Raw genomic sequence first — 19801 nt, 5'->3', positions numbered from 1 at the left:
AGAGATTGCGAGGTGGGCAAGATGGGAATAGGCAAAGGAAGCAGAGGAGGCATGAAGGGGTAGGGTCAGATGGGGAGGTTGAGGGGGGGGGGGGGCAAGTGGATAAGTGCCATGACTTCCTCACTAAATACATGGGAGAAAGATGTCAGAGTTGGTAAGAAGGATGGGGATGAATAGCAAGGGAGAGGAGGTGGCTGTTTGCTGATGGTTTGGTTGGATATGATGTCCTCGAGTATGGAATCTATTTTGGAAGTGAAGTAAGTGGCAAAGTCAAGAGCAGAGATTGAGGAGGGGAAACGAGGTGGGGAGGACAGAGGAGGGACTTGAGAGTGTTAAAGTGGAACCAGGGGTTTGAAGACTGGGAGGAGAAGAGATTCTTGAATTATGACTGTTTAGCAAGGGAAAGTGCAGCACTGAAGGATGATAGCATAAGTTAGAAATCTGCATTTGAGCGTGACTTCCTTCACTGTCCCTCAGCAGTACATGAGCATTTTTGCAGATATCTGGAGCATTTGGTGTGCCAGGGTTCAGGTGTTGATCTGTGAAGGTGAATGGTGGTTGTGGAGCGACAGAGTTAAGAGCAGAAGTAAGTGAAGCATTGTATAGGAAGTAGTGATGTGCACCGGAAATATTTCGGGTTTTGTGTTTTGGATTCGGTTCCGCGGCCGTGTTTTGGATTCGGACGCTTTTTTGCAAAACCTCCCTGAATTTTTTTTGTCTGATTCGGATGTGTTTTGGATTTGGGTGTTTTTTTACAAAAAACCCTCAAAAACAGCTTAAATCATAGAATTTGGGGGTCATTTTGATCCCATAGTAGTATTAAGCTCAATAACCATAATTTACACTCATTTTCAGTCTATTCTGAACACCTTACACCTCACAATATTATTTTTAGTCCTTAAATTTGCACCGAGGTTGCTGGATGACTAAGCTAAGCGACCCAAGTTGCCGACACAAACACCTGGCCCATTTAGGAGTGGCACTGCAATGTCAGACAGGATGGCAGATTAAAAAAAATTGTCCCCAAACAGCACATGATGCAAAGAAAAAAGAGGCGCAATGAGGTAGCAGTGTGACTAAGCTAAGTGACCCAAGTGGCTGACACAAACACCTGGCCCATCTAGGAGTGGCACTGCAATGTCAGGCAGGATGGCACTTCAAAAAAATAGTCCCCAAACAGCACATGATGCAAAGAAAATTAGAGGCGCAATGAAGTAGCTGTGTGACTAAGCTAAGCGACCGAAGTGGCCGACACAAACACCTGGCCCATCTAGGAGTGGCACTGCAGTGTCAGACAGGATGGCATTTAAAAAAATAGTCCCCAAACAGCACATGATGCAAAGAAAAAAAGAGGCGCACCACAGGTATAGAATGTAGATGCATAGTATACTTAATGATGACACAGAGGTAGGTACAGCAGTGGCCTTCCGTATCGTACTGCTATATATAGTATACTGGTGGTCACTGTGTCAGCAAACTGCAAAACTAAAATGCACCACAGGTATAGAATGTAGATGGATAGTATACTTAATGACGACACAGAGGTAGGTACAGCAGTGGCCTTCCGTACCGTACTGATATATATAGTATACTGGTGGTCACTGTGTCAGCAAACTGCAAAACTAAAATGCACCACAGGTATAGAATGTAGATGGATAGTATACTTAATGACGACACAGAGGTGGGTACAGCAGTGGCCTTCCGTACCGTACTGCTATATATAGTATACTGGTGGTCACTGTGTCAGCAAACTGCAAAACTAAAATGCACCACAGGTATAGAATGTAGATGGATAGTATACTTAATGACGACACAGAGGTAGGTACAGCAGTGGCCTTCTGTACCGTACTGCTATATATAGTATACTGGTGGTCACTGTGTCAGCAAACTGCAAAACTAAAATGCACCACAGGTATAGAATGTAGATGGATAGTATACTTAATGACGACACAGAGGTAGGTACAGCAGTGGCCTTCCGTACCGTACTGCTATATATACTGGTGGTCACTGTGTCAGCAAACTGCACAACTGAAATGCACCACAGGTATAGAATCTAGATGGATAGTATACTTAATGACGACACAGAGGTAGGTACAGCAGTGGCCTACTGTACCGTAATGCTATATATTATATATTGGTGGTCACTGGTCAGCAAAACTCTGCACTGTACTCCTCCTATATAATATTATACTGGTGGTCCCCAGTCCCCACAATAAAGCAGCACACTGAGCACAGATATGGAGTGTTTTTCAGGCAGACAACGTATACTGGTGGTCACTGTCAGCAAAACTCTGCACTGTACTCCTGCTATATAATACAGCTGCTCCCCAGTCCCCACAATTAAGCAGTGTGAGCACAGATATATGCAGCACACTGAGCACAGATATGGAGCGTTTTTTTCAGGCAGAGAACGGATAACTGGTGGTCACTGATCAGCAAAACTCTGACCTGTACACCTCCTATATTATACAGCTGCTCCCCAGCCCTCCCTACAATTAAGCAGTAGTGCATAATCAAGTTCAACAATAACGGAGAGGACGCCAGCCACGTCCTCTCCCTAACATTTCCAATGCACGAGTGAAAATGGCGGCGACACGCGGCTGCTTATATAGAATCCGAATCTCGCGAGAATCCGACAGCAGGATGATGACGTTCGGGCACGAGAATCCGAGTATGGCTCGGACCCGTGTAAATAGGGTGAAGTTCGGGGGGGATCGGTTTCCGAGAAACCGAACCCACTCATCACTATATAATACTGCTAGTCCCCAGTCCCCACAATAAAGCAGTGTGAGCACAGATATATGCAGTACACTGAGCACAGATATGGAGCTTTTTTCAGGCAGAGAACGTATAATACTGGTGGTCACTGGTCAGCAAAACTCTGCAGTGTACTCCTCTTATATACTACTGCTGGTCCCCAGTCCCCACAATAAAGCAGTGTGAGCACAGATATATGCAGCACACTGAGCACAGATATGGAGCGTTTTTCAGGCAGACAACGTATAATACTGGTGGTCACTGGTCAGCAAAACTCTGCACTGTACTCCTCCTATAATACTGCTGGTCCCCAGAATAAAGATATTTGCACTGCAGCCCCCTGAAACAAAGTGAGAGGACGCCAGCCACGTCCTCTCACTATCATTTCCAATGCACGAGTGAAAAATGGCGGCGACGCGCGGCTCCTTATATAGAATCCGAATCTCGCGAGAATCCGACAGCGGGATGATGACGTTCGGGCGTGCTTGGGTTAACCGAGCAAGGTGGGAGGATCCGAGTCTTCCTCGGACCCGTGTAAAAAGGGTGAAGTTCGGGGGGTTCGGATTCCGAGGAACCGAACCCGCTCATCACTAATAAGATTATGGAGAAATTTCTCCAATGATCTCACCTTTAAAATGCAAAGCAAGTACTTGGCTAAGATGTTACAGAAGAGGGGTACCATAATGTACTGATCAAAAAAGCTCAATACATGGTTGCCAAAACCTCAAGGGACTCACTTATCTTCACTCATAAAAAAGACTGCTGAGAACCCAAACTATGGTTTATTAATAACTACTGTAACAAATGGCAATATTTGAAGGACTATGATTATCATCACCGTGATCTCTTAGGTATTATATGTATTATATTATTTCAATATGCACCTACTCTTTTTTTTCTTTTCTATTTCTACTTTCTCTTTTCTTTTTTTTTTCAATATATATTTTATTGAAGTTCGTACAGTACAGCAATATGCAGTAAAAGCAGGAACCTGAGACATATTTAAAAAATAAACAGTAAAGCATACTAGATATATCAAGGCGATTAATATCAACCAGTACCTCAAAAGGTTTTCATTTTTCAACATATAACACATACAGAACTAAACCATTCCAAAACACTGTAGTAAACATAAAAGTCATTGATAGGTCTGAATTAGCAAATAGAAGTACCTGAAAGAGCATCCATCCATGTGGTTAACAAAACCAAAAACATAAACAATAACACAAATAGATATACATTTATTACCAAGGCCATGAGACCACCTACCCAACATTGGAGAGACCAACTTATTTTTGCCCATTGGTCTGTATTGCGCAACTCAAGTTAAGTCCTGTTTTGGTCATATGAAAACTGACCCATTTTCTTGCAAAATCACATGGATCTGGGATACGTTGGCAGATCTATGTATTTTCATGGGGTCGATTTTGAAAATGGGTGATTTTTCAGGGTTTTTCTCATATCAGTTTTCAGGGTTTTTTTCAGGTCAGTTCTCAGGGATTTTCTTTGCCTACCTCCAATCAGGTGAAAAAAAAAATCCTTGATAGCACTGGTTTTAGGGGCTACTTGGATAACCCCCGAGGGATCCATCAGCCATGGTAAGTTATCGTAGTTAATTGAAATCCCCTGTAAGTTTTTTTTATCATCAATAATCTTTATTAAGAGCACAAAATGCAATATTTTTTATGGGGGAATAGGATATAGAAAAGAAAAAGAGGGGGGAGAACAAAACCATGGAAAAGGGAGGTAGCAAACAATCCAGACAAATCAAACACACAAATACAGCGAGCATGTTAATCAGAGAGTACATACACAATAGGAAATAATTTTACAAGTAATCATTAGACATACTATAAAACTGAACAGTAGGTAATAACCCCATAACTGCGGTGAGACATAGAGAAAAAAAGGGGTCTAGGAAGATTTAAGATGGAGAGGAGGATCCTGCACCACCCGACACATATTCATGCCAAGCCATCCATTTCACCATAGGTCAGGATGCCAGAGATGAATAGGACATAAATTCAGTTTCCATAGTATAATGAAATTGAATCTTTTTAACAACCAGAGAAAGGGAGGGAGGAGATGGTTGCTTCCAACACTGAGCTAATGCAGCTCTAGCAGCTATACATATATGCACCAACAGATATCTCTGATGAGGCAATACTTCGGCAGGGAAAATGTGTAATAAAGCCAAGGCCGGAGAGGGAATCAACAACAAATTCAACACCTCATTAATTAGTTGAAATATTGATGACCAAAAGCTTTGGATGGGCAAGTCCAAAATGTATGAAAAATATGACCCACCTCCTCACAATTCCTCCAGCAAAATTTAGAACATGAGGGCCAAAAAGTATGAATTCTATCAGGTGTTAGGAACAACCTTTGTAAGAATTTAATGTGCATCTCCGTGTAAATCAGACATCTCGACCTGCGATAGGATAAAATAAATATCCTTTCACACTGACCCTTAGATAATGGAATCCCCTGGTCTTTCTCTCATTTCCATTGCACCCTAGATTTTGTGGTATCAAATAAACCTAAAAGTATTTTATACCAAAAAGAGATAACTTTATTTGAGTTAAGAAGTGCAAAGCGTTCTACAATGGCCTGAGCTGAAGTTCCCGGGTTAGCCAAAGATCAAGGCAAACTTTTAAACCAATGTAGTACCTGAAGGTAGTGAAATAGTTCCCTGTAAGGAAGGTTTGCAACAATGAAAATGGGAACATGACCGTACCTCCAAGATATTTATTTATTTATTACCAGTTTATTATATAACACAGCATGTTCCATTGCGCTTTACAATTAGAACAACAGTAATAGAACAAAACTGGGTAAAAACAGAAAGATTTAGAGGTAGGAAGGCCCTGCTTGCAAGCTTACAATCTCCCCTAGGGACTGTAGGTTACATGCATACCAAGTGGAGAGATTAACATTGGGGATTAATCAGTGGTGCAAATAGAAATAATGTCTTATAGGTACTGTGCGCGCGTGCCGAATGCACGTGTGCGCCCAACAATGGGCATGGTCAAATGCCACATGGGGAATGGCCAATGAAAATGGGGGTGTGGTACACATATGGGGGGCGAGATACACATATGACTCCAATAGTGCCAGATACCCATTGCCCCACAGTGCCAGATTAACAAATGCCCCCACTGTGCCAGATACACAAATGCCCCCACTGTGCCAGATATACAATGCCCCCACAGTGCCAGATATACATTGCCCCACAGTACCAGATATACATTGCCCCCACAGTGCCAAATATACAATGCTCCAAAGTGGAAGATATACATTGCCCCCCTGTGCCAGATATACAATGCTTCTACAGTGCCAGATATATATTGCCCTTACAGTGCCAGATATGCAATGCCCCCCCAGTGCCAAATATACATTGCCACCCTGAGCCAGATATACAATGCCCCCCTGTGCCAGATATACAATGCTACCCTGTGCGCTCATTGCCACCCCCACCCCTTACCACTGGCTCTGTTTCTTCTGTGTGAGGAGAGGAGAGCGCAGCACCTCTACTGCCCCTCAATTCTCTTTGATGCCTGGTCTCACTCTCCAGCAGCAGCGGGGTCAATCTGAAATGAGGTGCCAGTTCATTAGCCAATCAGAGCTCATGGAACAGCAGCCAATCAGGAGCCACGGCTGCCGATCCATGATCTCTAAATGGCTAGCAAACCGGTGCCTTATTCAAATTGACCCCGCTGCCACTGGAGAGTGAGACCGGGCATCAAAGAGAATTGAGGGGCAGGAGAGGCACTGTGCTGTGCTCCCCTCCCCTCACCAGTGGGCAGGATGTAGTATGTACTAACCTCCCCACCACGTTATTTGGCTTTTCTCAGCGCTCTTTGTATTATCTTCGCAGCTACTGGTCACCACTCTGCTGCCTGGCGCTACCAATTGCTCTCCCATGCTCCCCGTCTTCATTCTCCTCTCTGCCATCTGCATCATCACCGCCATGGCCACTGAGTCCTTTGCTCTCTATAGAGCTTGGTCAGCGCTGTGCTCCCTTTGTCAACTGCCTGCCAGGAAGCTGTGACAAGTGCGCATGCGCAGCTGACAAGGGGAGTTCTGCTCTGACCAATCTCTATGGAGAGCTGAGGAATCAGTGGCTGCGGCGGTGATGATGCGGATGGCAGAGAGTTGAATGAAGACGGGGAGCATGGGGGAGCATTGGCTAGCGCCAGGCAGTGGAGTGGTGACCAGTAGCCGCGAAGATAATACAAAGCGCACTGAGAAAAGACAAATAACACGGTGGGGGAGGTTAGTACATCCCGCCCGCAGTATGGTGGACGGCCCGGCGGTACTTGTTGGGAATTTCTTACTGATACGCTGTACCACCCCATACCGCCATACTTGCAGCACTGGGATTAATTTAGCTACAGAGCATAATGATAAAGCTGAGTATTGATGTAAATGCCCAGGGAGGCAGCCTATCAATTTATCCCAAACCATAGGGACAATTTTACAGACAGGAGAAGTGTCAATGATAAAGGTCTTAAGCTTGATGGTATTTTGAGAAGGTCTGCTAGAGTAAGAGCCCAGCAACCCACTCTATCAAAAACTACCCAGCTGACAAGAGAAGGTCCACCCAGCCAATATTTAAGTTGCGCTAGCACACAAGCCTCCCAGTATAAAACAAGATCCGGCAGAGCCAAGCCTCCATTTCTGCAGGGAAGGATTATCCTAGAATGAGCCAGTCTAGGGAGTTTGGCCTTCCACACATAACGCAATAATATAGTGCGACCCTTATCTAAATACATTTTAGGAAAGGAAAAGGGTATTGTGTGATATAAATACATTTTGGTAGGACATTCATTTTAAATTCTGCCAATCTCCCCAACCACGAGATCTCATAAGAGAGCCAAGACATTTTCAAGGCCAACAGACTATCAAGTAGCGTATGTAAATTAACTTCAAAAACAGAAGGGGTGGCATATGGATCCCTAGGTATTGAAGTGAAGTTGAGCGAAAAGTGTATGGATACTGGGACTTAAGGACAGAAATGTGTACTATCACTAACCGTAATCCCTGGAAATTCCCTATACATCTGAATTTTTTCAGCAAGGGGTTCAATGCCCAAAGTAAAAATCAAGGGCAACAAAGGGCATCCTAGTCTGGTACCATTTGTGATTGGGTAAGCAGCCGATAAAAACCCTTTGCTGAAAACACGAGCAGAGGGGCAGCTGTATAAGGCTGGTACTGAATTTGATCACTAAATCCGATTTTCTCTAGGACCAAATGCATGTACAACCAATTAAGTCCACTGAATGCTTTGTCTGCATCCAGAGAGAGCAGCTGGAGGCCATTACTAGAACCAATTGTGTTAATCAAATCAAACATCCTATGGGTGTTGTCCGAGCCCTGTCTGCCAGGCACAAAACCGACTTGATCAGTATGAATCAAGGACGGCAAATAAGCATTCAAATGGGTAGCTATAAGTTTGGTGAATATTTTAACATCTCCGTTCAGGAGAGCAGTAAGCCTATAGTTTTGACAGTGTGCTATATTTAGTCACTGCTCAATTAAAAAAGCCAAGTGGCACACAAGCCAAACTTCCAGAGAAACGCTTATCTTTCCACATACTAAGACCCTGCAAAACACAACCAAACAAGAAAACACTTTGATATTTGTGGGACATTCTGCAGAGATTGGAGAGAAATCCAAGAATCCATTCAAAGACACTGGTTGGTGCTACTTTTAGACAACGATCTGGCAGAAAAACATAAGACAAAGGGTACCTATGAGTTGATGGTCTAGAAACTTAAAAGACAAGCTCACCAGTAGCCACTTTATTAAAAATCCCAAAAAGAAGCCGACTATCAAGGGATCTTTTCCATGTGGAATTTGCAAAGCCTGCCCACACATGATCAAGACATCATCCCTATCCAAGCGGTACATTGAAAAAAATAACAATCAAACAATTTATAAACTGCAATGCAGTTGGGGTGGTCTATTGCATTTCCTGTACCTGCAATATAAAATACGTGGGCATCACTACAAGAGCTTTGAAACAACGCATTCTTGAACACATTGGCTCAGTGAGAAACACACCAACAGATGTTTCCAAAATTAAGAAACTGACATCTTTAGCACGCCATTTCTACAATCATCATCATAGTAATCCAAATGACTTAAAGGCCTTTGGCCTAGAAAAAATAAACCTCGGAATACTTGGATGAGACCTCATGCAGGAACTACTCAAACATGAATCAGAATCGACTTTCAAACTAGACTGCTTGGCACCAAAGGGCATGAATGAACACATTAATTATGCAGTATTTATATAAACCGTTATTTCACTTTATAAAAACAGAAAAAGTATGCAACTTATATTTGTATACAAATAGGATTGACTTAACGTATGATAACGTGCACATTTGTTCCAACTCGCACGTCTAACACCTTGAACCTACCAATTAACCCATGACACAGGACTTTACTCTTATGACACATCATTACTCTTCATTAACAATTTTCCACATAGCTGGTATCATATCTAAAGGTGCTCGAAAAACTCACTGTCACCCTCCCACTCACCACTCACCTTCATGCCGCTATATAATCACATCTTCAGACATAACGATATGCTCACACTACCAATTGATATTAAAAATCATTATACTTGTTTCTCATTAGATTTACCTTTTTTCACCTATATATTTACTGTATATCTGGTATAATTACAACAGATTTTTCAACACACCCTTTGACTGATGATTCACCATGTATTTTAATTCTACTATTGTCTTGTACATACACACAATCCCTACACATGGACAGTAAAGCCTTGGCTCATTTACAATCAAAACACATAAAAACACTATTTTCTCCAAGCCAATTCTGGCAATACAATAGGCCCTGGTCAGTGCTACACCTCTAAAAGGTACAGTGGAGGTTTTTCGGAATATGGGCACCTTTTCTCAACACCAGGGTGCTGATTGAACTTCCTCTATACCAGGAAGCCTTCTCACTAACGATCAGATGCTTGTATGTTTAACATACTATGAATATCATATGGCGAATATCTCGGATAAATAACATTATCTAGTTATGTTTAACATCTTCTTTTACCCTTCCCTTTCCTTCTTTCATCTTGACAATAATTCCAGTTTGGACACAGTTTGTGCATTACACTACACTATTTGGACTTACAATGCTTCAATTTTAGAGCTAACTATTTGTGAAAAATATATATACATATCTAGTGCAAACACGTGACCTGCGTTTCATACCTACTAATATTAATTTAAAAACAAGGACTTGCTGTGACTAATACAAAGCAGAAACTATAATAAGCAACGGAACACAATGGAAACTTACTCACTGATAACGGTGATCAGCTACATACATACACATTTAACGATGCACCATGTATAGATAAGTTTGATTGATGTAGAATGTGCTGTGTGTGCTGAACAACCAATAGAAATGTCACCATGCATGTGAACCCTATATATATATATATATATATATATATAATCATATATATGCATGGAAACCTTACTCATTAAGACATCGGCTGCTACTATGCCTGGATATCCAGGAATCGGTATAGAGAGTGCTAGGTTTAGTAATATCAACATGCATTAAAACCTTACTAAGAAGGATCGTTTCCTAGCGATGAACACAAATACTCAGCGATGTGACGTAACTAATACAATGCAGAAGATCCTACAAATAAAAGCCAAATGCCACGCCATAGCACGGTGCTTTACTGTACCATGATTCACTCTCTTTTCACCAAACATTGCATTGGACGCTCAATAATACATTGCATTGGACCATCTCCGCTACTGCAGCATCAGAGAAGGTTGCCCAGCAATCCTATACAGGTTGAGTTCCCTTATCCAAAATGCTTGGGACCAGAAGTATTTTGGATATCGGATTTTTCCGTATTTTGGAATAATTACATACCATAATGAGATATCATGACGATAGGACCTAAGTCTAAGCACAGAATGCATTTATGTTTCATATACACCCCATACACACAGCCTGAAGGTCATTTTAGGCAATATTTTTAATAACTTTGTGCATTAAACAAAGTGCTTGTACATTCACACAATTCATTTATGTTTCATATTGAAAAAATTCTGTATTTCGGAATATTTGGATATGGGTTACTCAACCTGTATTAACATAGAGTCTAACACCGCAATGCTACATCAGATCACGGGAACAGACTCTATCGTATTCTAAGGGAAGTCTTCCTAGCAACTAACATACACAACAATGACTGTGACACGATCTGTGTCACACGGACATGAACGGAAGTGATGTGCAGTATTTAGTGGTTGCTTAGCAACCACCGGGCGAACGGCTATGGCTTTGCACATATGGATCAGGCAGTTTGCGTATAAGGAATGCACAGGTATGCACTCACACCACTACCTTGGACATCATTGCACTTAAGTTGCAAATAGATAAATAAATATGGTGATGTCACACCCGAATCTAGTAACTACTCAAACAAGGTATTAGATCAGGTATGTTTACAACAGCCTGGTTACTCAGGAGACACCTTTATGGAACACGCCCCTGGTGTAGTCTCCACCTGCTCTCCCTCCCCTTACTACTTTATATACAGCAGCTATTCAAGGGGTCCACATACAGTGAACAAGCCACCCTCCGGTGAAACGCCCGTCTGTGGACATGTGAAGCTGAACAGTGCACGGTTCAGCTCACACACCAGCACCTTTTGGTATTGTATCATTCCATTTGGAATACAGATTATCTATTTCTCCTGCTGATATTGTTCTCAACTATTTTGGTGAAACTCTGACCATCAACTGTTTAACTATTGTAATACAGTATAACCTTAATTGAACCTTGTACATTAATATACGTCAGTAATTATACTTAGAGGATGATTTAAAATGGATTACTTCTCTGAGGGGATTCTATGCTGACACAAATTTCTTTGAGAGCTATATGTTTTTATGCTCACATGCATTGCTTAATGTGTTGATTCTCACATCCCAAGCATATATATATATATATATATATATGTATAAATTTATATATGCATTTTTTAAATGGATCACAGACTCTCATATATGACCTCTCACTCTGATCTAATTTCATATATTCAGTAGGGTAAAGTAACTTACCTCTGTCATCCACTGTCCTCTATAGACTTCATTTATATGACAGAGGACAGCAGAAAGTGGAGCACCTACCCTATTCTCTCCTCCTTCTCTGCTTTATCCTAAAATCTCAATACTCTCTCATCCATATGCCAGTAAAGTACTCTCTGCAATGCTAAAGGTAACAGAGAATCTGAGCTAAGAAATTGGACTGCAGAAGTACTGTAACTCTAGGTACATGTCAGTAACCATGCTCTCTCATTTGTTCTAAATTGGGTATATTACTGCCATATGTCACTGGTCACGCCCGATCTCATCTGATCTTGGAAGCTAAGCTGTGAGGAGCCTGATCAGTACCAAGATGGGAGACCACTAGGGTATATTAGGTGCATTAATTAAGATCCCCTACCTAATACAAACAGCAGAAGCATTGGAGCAACCTTTTACCTTTACCACTGTTTTTCTACCTTTTATTTTTTGCATAGAGCCATAAGCACGCAACAGACGAAGCAATACCACAATGGTGCAAACAAGAAGCACTTGAAAGTTGTACATATTACAGTCCTTCATTATAAAATTCAGCTTCTGCTCTCACATACCCTCCAACATTTTACACAGAAAAATCGGTACAAATACGAAAAAGGGGATTGGCCGCGTGTAAAGGGGGCGTGGCCATGCCCCTTTTCCTATACTTTCAATGGAAGTTTGGAGAGGCAAAAATCGGTACAGACCATGAAAAAAAGGTACAGTTGGAGGGTATGCTCTCACTTACTCACTTACCTATTGATATCTCAGCGAACAAGAAGCATCTTAAATTTGACATATCTTAGTCCCCAATTATAAAACTTGGCTTCTGTCCTCATTTCTGGATAACAATTGTTATTCCAACTCAATATTTTTCACCTCAGGTTCACCAATATCTATGAGATTTCAAATATAATGAAGAATTTTTTCACTGGATGTGGAGGTGACAAGTTTTAATTTTGTGTTTTGTATGTGTATTTATTAATATTTTACTTGACAGAATTAAAAGTTAAGTTTTAACATATTTTATCAAATCAAGCATGCCCCAGCACAGAGTATTTCTTCTCCTCTTCTTGCCAACTAACCTCATACCACTGACTCTGGGACTCGAATTTGATTTCAGATATCCATCCTAAGGATTTCATATTAACCTTATTGTTGGTTAACAGAGGGTTGTATCTAACATAACCTCTTTAAACCTTATCATACATCCTGTGCGGAACCCAACAAATCCCTCATGAAGTCTGTATGATGTAATTCATGGGCTACTTCATGGGCTATGCACTGCTGATGTCAAATGTAGGAGATGGTCAATATAATGTGACACGACCAAGTATAATTATATTACTACTGGCTGATGTGCCTAGTTTTCACTGGGCAAAGGTTTGCTGGGCAAAACATTTTATCCCTTTTCACCCCATTAGGAGTCTAATTTAGAAAAATTGCAGCTCATTGGGTGGCTGAAAATAACTATCAAAGTTTGCAGACCATTCAGCAGGTCACATGTTCCAGGTCACCCAGCAGGTGCACAGGGAGAGCTCACCAGCTGTCAAATTTTCCAGAGTACAATGGTGACACATGTAACTGGTAGGTGGGTGTTTTGCCACATATCTCTGAAATAAAGCAACCAATTACCATGCTATTTTTCTGCAAATCTATGGACCAGGACCTTTAATTTGGTATGTGATGTGACCCGCTCAGACAACGCCAGTTGTAACAGCTGTCAGTCTTCGTTTAATATATAGATATTTATACTGCTGTATATTTACACTAAATTGTGTATTTTGTTCTACTTCCCTGCAGTCATTACAATTATCTATCAAAAAGAAAGAATAATGAGATTTCATTAGTGTATACCTACTTTTGGGCCACCCTGTATATATTTTATAAAAAGGTTCGGAAAGAACTTTATCTTCATTACAAAAGCTGGTGTCCATTATTTGGAAATTATGAAGACTCTGATATATTATATAACAATGTATCTTTATTACTCAATAAACTGGGATTTCTGTAATTTATATAGTATAACAGGGTTGGGGAAATAAAAACACATGACAGGTAAGTTCCCGGTCTAACAGTGTCTTTTACTGAAAGCAGACACTGTACTTCATCAAATACAGACAGTAGCCTTCAAAACAGGCATAGTAATTAAATAAACAGGTGTACTCAAAAAATCCCAGCACCAGATTTACTAGAGTTCGTTCTGCTGCACTCCAGGGCTGTACTCCAGATTTACTAGAGTTTGTTCTGCTGCACTCCAGATTTACTAGAGTTAGTTGTGCTGCTCTCCTGCCATGCTTCCCAGCATACTCTGCTCTACTTACAGGCCACTATCCAGCATCAGTGCCCAGTTTTAAGCTCTTCCTGTTCTTTATTGATGATTCCCATCTTTATTTGCAGCCTGTAAAACCCAGAGTTCCAAACCCCCATTGCTGCTTAAGAGTGCACAGGCTTTGCTTTCCTCTCCCTTGGAGGGAGCTGATCCCACAGTATGTGGGCAATTCAGGTGAGAGAAAACCCCTCTCACCACAATAGATATTGTAGAACACACAAATACCTACCAAGAGATCAGGAGTTGGTCATGTGTCAGTGTGTGATGATTAGAGATGAGCGGGTTCGGTTTCTCTGAATCCGAACCCGCACGAACTTCATGTTTTTTTTCACGGGTCCGAGCGACTCGGATCTTCCCGCCTTGCTCGGTTAACCCGAGCGCGCCCGAACGTCATCATGACGCTGTCGGATTCTCGCGAGGCTCGGATTCTATCGCGAGACTCGGATTCTATATAAGGAGCCGCGCGTCGCCGCCATTTTCACACGTGCATTGAGATTGATAGGGAGAGGACGTGGCTGGCGTCCTCTCCGTTTAGAATAGATTAGAGAGACACTTGATTTACTAATTTTGGGGAGCATTAGGAGTACTCAGTACAGTGCAGAGTTTTGCTGATAGTGACCACCAGTTTTATTTATAATCCGTTCTCTGCCTGAAAAAAGCGATACACAGCACACAGTGACTCAGTCACATACCATATCTGTGTGCACTGCTCAGGCTCAGGCCAGTGTGCTGCATCATCTATTATCTATATATAATATTATATATATCTGATTATCTGTCTGACTGCTCAGCTCACACAGCTTATAATTGTGGGGGAGACTGGGGAGCACTACTGCAGTGCCAGTTATAGGTTATAGCAGGAGCCAGGAGTACATAATATATTATATAGTGAGTGACCACCAGACACACAGTGCAGTTTATTTAATATATCCGTTCTCTGCCTGAAAAAAGCGATACACACAGTGACTCAGTCAGTCACATACCATATCTGTGTGCACTGCTCAGGCTCAGGCCAGTGTGCTGCATCATCTATATATATTATATATCTGTCTGACTGCTCAGCTCACACAGCTTATAATTGTGGGGGAGACTGGGGAGCACTACTGCAGTGCCAGTTATAGGTTATAGCAGGAGCCAGGAGTACATAATATTATATTAAAACAGTGCACACTTTTGCTGCAGGAGTGCCACTGCCAGTGTGACTAGTGACCAGTGACCTGACCACCAGTATATATAATATTAGTAGTATACTATCTCTTTATCAACCAGTCTATATTAGCAGCAGACACAGTACAGTGCGGTAGTTCACGGCTGTGGCTACCTCTGTGTCGGCACTCGGCAGCCCGTCCATAATTGTATATACCACCTAACCGTGGTTTTTTTTTCTTTCTTTATACATACATACTAGTTACGAGTATACTATCTCTTTATCAACCAGTCTATATATTAGCAGCAGACACAGTACAGTGCGGTAGTTCACGGCTGTGGCTACCTCTGTGTCGGCACTCGGCAGCCCGTCCATAATTGTATATACCACCTAACCGTGGTTTTTTTTTTTTTCTTTATACATACATACTAGTTACGAGTATACTATCTCTTTATCAACCAGTCTATATATTAGCAGCAGACACAGTACAGTGCGGTAGTTCACGGCTGTGGCTACCTCTGTGTCGGCACTCGGCAGCCCGTCCATAATTGTATATACCACCTAACCGTGGTTTTTTTTTCTTTCTTTATACATACATACTAGTTACGAGTATACTATCTCTTTATCAACCAGTCTATATATTAGCAGCAGACACAGTACAGTGCGGTAGTTCACGGCTGTGGCTACCTCTGTGTCGGCACTCGGCAGCCCGTCCATAATTGTATATACCACCTAACCGTGGTTTTTTTTTCTTTCTTTATACATACATACTAGTTACGAGTATACTATCTCTTTATCAACCAGTCTATATATTAGCAGCAGACACAGTACAGTGCGGTAGTTCATGGCTGTGGCTACCTCTGTGTCGGCACTCGGCAGCCCGTCCATAATTGTATATACCACCTAACCGTGGTTTTTTTTTCTTTCTTTATACATACATACTAGTTACGAGTATACTATCTCTTTATCAACCAGTCTATATATTAGCAGCAGACACAGTACAGTGCGGTAGTTCACGGCTGTGGCTACCTCTGTGTCGGCACTCGGCAGCCCGTCCATAATTGTATATACCACCTAACCGTGGTTTTTTTTTCTTTCTTTATACATACATACTAGTTACGAGTATACTATCTCTTTATCAACCAGTCTATATATTAGCAGCAGACACAGTACAGTGCGGTAGTTCACGGCTGTGGCTACCTCTGTGTCGGCACTCGGCAGCCCGTCCATAATTGTATATACCACCTAACCGTGGTTTTTTTTTCTTTCTTTATACATACATACTAGTTACGAGTATACTATCTCTTTATCAACCAGTCTATATATTAGCAGCAGACACAGTACAGTGCGGTAGTTCACGGCTGTGGCTACCTCTGTGTCGGCACTCGGCAGCCCGTCCATAATTGTATATACCACCTAACCGTGGTTTTTTTTTCTTTCTTTATACATACATACTAGTTACGAGTATACTATCTCTTTATCAACCAGTCTATATATTAGCAGCAGACACAGTACAGTGCGGTAGTTCACGGCTGTGGCTACCTCTGTGTCGGCACTCGGCAGCCCGTCCATAATTGTATATACCACCTAACCGTGGTTTTTTTTTCTTTCTTTATACATACATACTAGTTACGAGTATACTATCTCTTTATCAACCAGTCTATATATTAGCAGCAGACACAGTACAGTGCGGTAGTTCACGGCTGTGGCTACCTCTGTGTCGGCACTCGGCAGCCCGTCCATAATTGTATACTAGTATCCAATCCATCCATCTCCATTGTTTACCTGAGGTGCCTTTTAGTTGTGCCTATTAAAATATGGAGAACAAAAATGTTGAGGTTCCAAAATTAGGGAAAGATCAAGATCCACTTCCACCTCGTGCTGAAGCTGCTGCCACTAGTCATGGCCGAGACGATGAAATGCCAGCAACGTCGTCTGCCAAGGCCGATGCCCAATGGCATAGTACAGAGCATGTCAAAACCAAAACACCAAATATCAGTAAAAAAAGGACTCCAAAACCTAAAATAAAATTGTCGGAGGAGAAGCGTAAACTTGCCAATATGCCATTTACCACACGGAGTGGCAAGGAACGGCTGAGGCCCTGGCCTATGTTCATGGCTAGTGGTTCAGCTTCACATGAGGATGGAAGCACTCAGCCTCTCGCTAGAAAACTGAAAAGACTCAAGCTGGCAAAAGCACCGCAAAGAACTGTGCGTTCTTTGAAATCCCAAATCCACAAGGAGAGTCCAATTGTGTCGGTTGCGATGCCTGACCTTCCCAACACTGGACGTGAAGAGCATGCGCCTTCCACCATTTGCACGCCCCCTGCAAGTGCTGGAAGGAGCACCCGCAGTCCAGTTCCTGATAGTCAGATTGAAGATGTCAGTGTTGAAGTACACCAGGATGAGGAGGATATGGGTGTTGCTGGCGCTGGGGAGGAAATTGACCAGGAGGATTCTGATGGTGAGGTGGTTTGTTTAAGTCAGGCACCCGGGGAGACACCTGTTGTCCGTGGGAGGAATATGGCCGTTGACATGCCAGGTGAAAATACCAAAAAAATCAGCTCTTCGGTGTGGAGGTATTTCACCAGAAATGCGGACAACAGGTGTCAAGCCGTGTGTTCCCTTTGTCAAGCTGTAATAAGTAGGGGTAAGGACGTTAACCACCTCGGAACATCCTCCCTTATACGTCACCTGCAGCGCATTCATAATAAGTCAGTGACAAGTTCAAAAACTTTGGGTGACAGCGGAAGCAGTCCACTGACCAGTAAATCCCTTCCTCTTGTAACCAAGCTCACGCAAACCACCCCACCAACTCCCTCAGTGTCAATTTCCTCCTTCCCCAGGAATGCCAATAGTCCTGCAGGCCATGTCACTGGCAATTCTGACGAGTCCTCTCCTGCCTGGGATTCCTCCGATGCATCCTTGCGTGTAACGCCTACTGCTGCTGGCGCTGCTGTTGTTGCCGCTGGGAGTCGATGGTCATCCCAGAGGGGAAGTCGTAAGCCCACTTGTACTACTTCCAGTAAGCAATTGACTGTTCAACAGTCCTTTGCGAGGAAGATGAAATATCACAGCAGTCATCCTACTGCAAAGCGGATAACTGAGTCCTTGACAACTATGTTGGTGTTAGACGTGCGTCCGGTATCCGCCGTTAGTTCACAGGGAACTAGACAATTTATTGAGGCAGTGTGCCCCCGTTACCAAATACCATCTAGGTTCCACTTCTCTAGGCAGGCGATACCGAGAATGTACACGGACGTCAGAAAAAGACTCACCAGTGTCCTAAAAAATGCAGTTGTACCCAATGTCCACTTAACCACGGACATGTGGACAAGTGGAGCAGGGCAGGGTCAGGACTATATGACTGTGACAGCCCACTGGGTAGATGTATGGACTCCCGCCGCAAGAACAGCAGCGGCGGCACCAGTAGCAGCATCTCGCAAACGCCAACTCTTTCCTAGGCAGGCTACGCTTTGTATCACCGCTTTCCAGAATACGCACACAGCTGAAAACCTCTTACGGCAACTGAGGAAGATCATCGCGGAATGGCTTACCCCAATTGGACTCTCCTGTGGATTTGTGGCATCGGACAACGCCAGCAATATTGTGTGTGCATTAAATATGGGCAAATTCCAGCACGTCCCATGTTTTGCACATACCTTGAATTTGGTGGTGCAGAATTTTTTAAAAAACGACAGGGGCGTGCAAGAGATGCTGTCGGTGGCCAGAAAAATTGCGGGACACTTTCGGCGTACAGGCACCACGTACAGAAGACTGGAGCACCACCAAAAACTACTGAACCTGCCCTGCCATCATCTGAAGCAAGAAGTGGTAACGAGGTGGAATTCAACCCTCTATATGCTTCAGAGGTTGGAGGAGCAGCAAAAGGCCATTCAAGCCTATACAATTGAGCACGATATAGTAGGTGGAATGCACCTGTCTCAAGTGCAGTGGAGAATGATTTCAACGTTGTGCAAGGTTCTGATGCCCTTTGAACTTGCCACACGTGAAGTCAGTTCAGACACTGCCAGCCTGAGTCAGGTCATTCCCCTCATCAGGCTTTTGCAGAAGAAGCTGGAGGCATTGAAGAAGGAGCTAAAAGGGAGCGATTCCGCTAGGCATGTGGGACTTGTGGATGCAGCCCTTAATTCGCTTAACAAGGATTCACGGGTGGTCAATCTGTTGAAATCAGAGCACTACATTTTGGCCACCGTGCTCGATCCTAGATTTAAAGCCTACCTTGGATCTCTCTTTCCGGCAGACACAGGTCTGCTGGGGTTGAAAGACCTGCTGGTGACAAAATTGTCAAGTCAAGCGGAACGCGACCTGTCAACATCTCCTCCTTCACATTCTCCCGCAACTGGGGGTGCGAGGAAAAGGCTCAGAATTCCGAGCCCACCCGCTGGCGGTGATGCAGGGCAGACTGGAGCGACTGCTG

General features: G+C 42.9%; 1 pseudogene; it reads left to right on the top strand.

The window, feature by feature from the left end:
* Window positions 1-12137: 12137 nt before the first annotated feature.
* LOC134967170 (5S ribosomal RNA) lies at window positions 12138-12256 on the top strand (annotated as a pseudogene).
* Window positions 12257-19801: the final 7545 nt, after the last annotated feature.

Source organism: Pseudophryne corroboree, chromosome 10 (genome assembly GCF_028390025.1).
Source record: "Pseudophryne corroboree isolate aPseCor3 chromosome 10, aPseCor3.hap2, whole genome shotgun sequence".
NCBI classification, from domain to species: domain Eukaryota; kingdom Metazoa; phylum Chordata; class Amphibia; order Anura; family Myobatrachidae; genus Pseudophryne; species Pseudophryne corroboree.
This window is presented reverse-complemented; position numbering and strand designations above follow the sequence as displayed.